Here is a 4,052-nt window from a genome sequence, read left to right as displayed (position 1 = left end):
GTTTTGGGACCTAAATTATTTATATTATACATTAACGATATATGCAAGGTTTCTGATTTAGTGAAAGTGGTTTTATTTGCTGATGACACTACCATATGGGCATCGGGTGAAAACCTACAGCAACTTTTTGGACGAGTTTCACAGGAACTTGAGAAGATAAAGAAATGGTGTGATAGTAATATACTATCTCTGAATTTGGATAAAACTATATCGATATTGACAAGCGTTAGATATATTTTGGATGGGAAAGCAATACGCGTTTTGTATTCTTCATTGATTTTACGATACTTAGATTATGGCGTTTAAAACTGTGGAAATACATACAAAAGCTCACTTCAACCATTGTATATATTATACGACGAGATAAGAATTGTGCATAAGATGGGATATAGGGATCACGCCAATGGAGCTTTCATACAGTCTAAATTGTTAAAATTTTTCGATTTAGTGGGATATAAGACTGCTGTGTTTATGTATAAAGCCAGGAACAATTTATTACCTGGTGGAATTCAAAAACTATTTAATGAAAGGGAAGGGGGATACAATTTAAGGGGTCAGTTAAATTTTAAAATTCATGGCGCTAAACAGATGCTTACAGGCTTTCTGATTTTATATTCTGTAATTATTTGGTTTGTACTTTGACTCATTTTTATTGTACAGGAGTTTTATAATTGCTTACAGACTTTTCCTTTTTGTTAGTTTATGTGTCTTAACATCTGCTTTTATTTTTATATGTTTTGTTGTGAAGCACTTTGAGCACCCCTGGGTGTTGTAAAGTGCTATATAAACAAATAAATTATTATAATTATTATTACAATCCAGAATCCCAGTGCTAACAACATGGCAGCCCCACAACTCTTTCAAATTGACAAGCTGGAGACAAAGGTCACTTTCTCACCTGTCGTTCAGCATATTTGTTGTGGATCAAGGTATACTGTCAACTTTTACTGGACAGTTTTGGTGGTGTCATCCTGCATCATCTGCACTACATACCCCTCACAGGTAAATCAGTTCTTGGTGACTGATGGCCAGTCTTGCGGCACATTGTTTCATCTTTCCTGGTGTCACAAAAAAGCTCTAAGAAAATTATCATCATTATTAAGACTGTAGCCTAAAATCATGTTGGAAGAAGTACACTGAAAAGAAGCAAGACCTATTATTACTATTATTATATGCTTGTCATATTTGTATGAAATTCAAAATTATTTTTAAGAGGATCCATAAAAACTACACAGTGAACAACTTCTGGAATCAGTTTATGGAAGGGTGAGGTTTGGCAAAGATGCACTTTAAATATGCAGGGGAGAAAAACAGTAAATCAGAATGTATAATGCCATTCTTGTGGGTGGTTTCTCTCTAACTTTTGCATTTCTTTTTTTTAAATAATTATTCCACTGCATTTTTGTAAAGTCCTTAATGTCAAATAAAAACTATATTATAAAACTGAATGAGGCATTTAATAGAGTCTGGAGCTGCAGGAGCACGCTGGCCCAACATGATTTCTGGGGTGAATTCTATTAAGAAATAGATCCTCAGAATGCTTGCTGAGAGGGAGAAAGAGAAGAGGGGTGGGGGGACTTCAGTAACAATGTGACTTCACTGACAGCATAAGCTGTGCTGAGCCTGTTGTGCATCTCCTCTGCATGTGAAAACTACATTTGCACTTTTCTGCATCCTCTGTGCTTTGCTTAGCAATTATATGGAAATTCTGCATATTTGACCTTGTTTAAATTTTTAAAACTCACATATATGCTTGATCATACAATATAAAAATAGTAAGAATCATGCAAATAGAAGGAGGCAGGCTGATTCCTCAACCAGCATTATCCTGTCTTCTCTTACAGAGCATGCATCTGAGGATTATTTACCGATTTGCTTGAGCAGTCACTCGATACTTATGGATATTCTTCACTCAACTCTGATTCAGTAACAACTTGGCAAAACTCTGCACTGCCACTGCTGCTCATGTTTATCAAATCAGTGGCACACCCAGCAAAATTGATTGGGATAAGAACTGAAAGGAAGCAATATGCTCAAAATTCAATCAAAATCAAGAGCAAATTCAGCAGAGTCTCACTTTGGATTGATCTGTTAGTATGAAGTCTGGACAGCAACACTGACAAGCAGTTATGCCCTGAGCCTACGAGGGAATAAACATCAATACTGTGCTCAGCATAACATAATATGACTTACCAGTCAGTGTTTAAACATCTTGGGGCCATTTTAGCCTGCTCTGTTGTACTGAAGAACTCCTGAGGAGCCCTGCCAGACATTTTTGAAGGATAAAACCTAAATCATTCCTTTGCCAATATAATGTCCTTCCTTTTTGTCTTTCCAATCTGTACTGCAGGATTATTATCTATGAAATACGTACAGTATTCACAGCAGCAAAGTGCACCTTGCCCTTCTCTTGAGTTATAGCTGCCATCTAAATATATACTATGTGACTTAAAGCGATGATGAGGGCATGTTCTGCCCATGTTCTGTTATACTCACATGTTAGTGTGCAGCAGCTAACAGTGGCCTAAGGCAGGCCCCTCACAGCAACCCCAGATTACTGCAAATTGCTATGAAGATAAAGCTGTTGCCTGGGAGCCAGACAGGACAGTAGTTCTCCCCTCCACTCCTATCATGGGCTTTTCATTTCATCCATTTACTTCATACCGACTGAATGAGACTAAAGTCTTCATCATTCTTCCAATGTTACCATCTGCTTTCATACCTGTCCTGCCTGAGAAAGGATGCCATTCGACAAATACCAAAACTCAGTGAAGCTTTAAGGAAAATAACAAAGCCAATTGAAACTTTATTATGTCTACTGTCTTCACCTACTGAAGCAAACAAAAGCTCCCCACCAGCATAAATGACCTCCTTGCACAAACCAAATTGGAGCATCACACTAACATGTGAAAATAATCCTGAATTCATGAGATTAACAGAAGCTGTGCTTGGTGGCGTTAGAAGGAGAAATACTAATCGGCAGACACACTCCATTTCATTCCCTGGATGTTGACATGCAAATGAGTCTCATTTGTATAATCTTTCCAAATGAAAAACAGATAATCAAATGCCATCAGAAGTCATTAATATTCAATTAGGTGGTGCTTATGCAAAGTCATGCAGTTGAATGAATTCAAAGGCATGGAGAGTGGACCACTCTAGGATGAGGAATAAAAATTGGTGTACGCAACATTTCACAGCGTCTTGTGTCGTGTCAAGTGACTGGGCACTGTGCTTTTACTGTCTATCACCACATTAGTAATTGTCCTTCAAGCCTACTTCAGTGGCTTGGTATTTATCTATTAGCAGACTGTACACATTTTTAGGGTTATCTTTATAGGGATACATGCATAACATAACAATACCACATATCACAGCATACATTGATAGTTTACAATGTCTGACCCTAAATAGGTCTTCAGAACCACAAGAAAATACACAGAACAATAAACTCATTAAAATATACAAACAAACCCATATGAAGCAATCCTACAATACAGTTACTATAAAAGTCAGTAACAAGAACCTGATTATTTATGAGTATGTGAAAAGCATGTTTCAGTTGAGTCTAAAATGATCCATTTTGAGTTCTGTGGGTTGAGTGTTCTACATAGTGATCCCCTAAACAGAAAACAACATCTGAGTAAAATAGGAATTATACCTCTCAGTGCACCTTCTAGATCTCCACAGACACACACTGAGTTACTGAATCGGTAACCCTTTAATTTTTCACCAGGCCACTGCATAGCTTATTTGTTTGCTTATTTAGACATTTATAGATGACCTCAATATTAGCAAATGTGATGAAATCAAAAGTTAACATGGTAAATTTCTTAATAGTGTGGTATTGGTGTATCAGCAAGGCTGTAAAAATGGGCCTCAAAGAGCACCAAGATACAGAGAAGGCTGAGGAGAAAGAAGAAGATCCAGGGAAGGTTGGAGAGGACAAAGGAATTATTATTAAAATGCTATGACAGAATGCTTAGAAAGTTAAGCTTTTAATAAGTAAGGATAATCATAAGATGATTTATGTGTGTGTTTTGTTTGAAATA

Source organism: Monopterus albus, unplaced genomic scaffold (assembly GCF_001952655.1).
Source record: "Monopterus albus unplaced genomic scaffold, M_albus_1.0 scaffold186.1, whole genome shotgun sequence".
Classification (NCBI taxonomy): domain Eukaryota; kingdom Metazoa; phylum Chordata; class Actinopteri; order Synbranchiformes; family Synbranchidae; genus Monopterus; species Monopterus albus.
The sequence above is the reverse complement of the archived record's forward strand: the minus strand, read 5'-3'. Positions refer to the sequence as shown.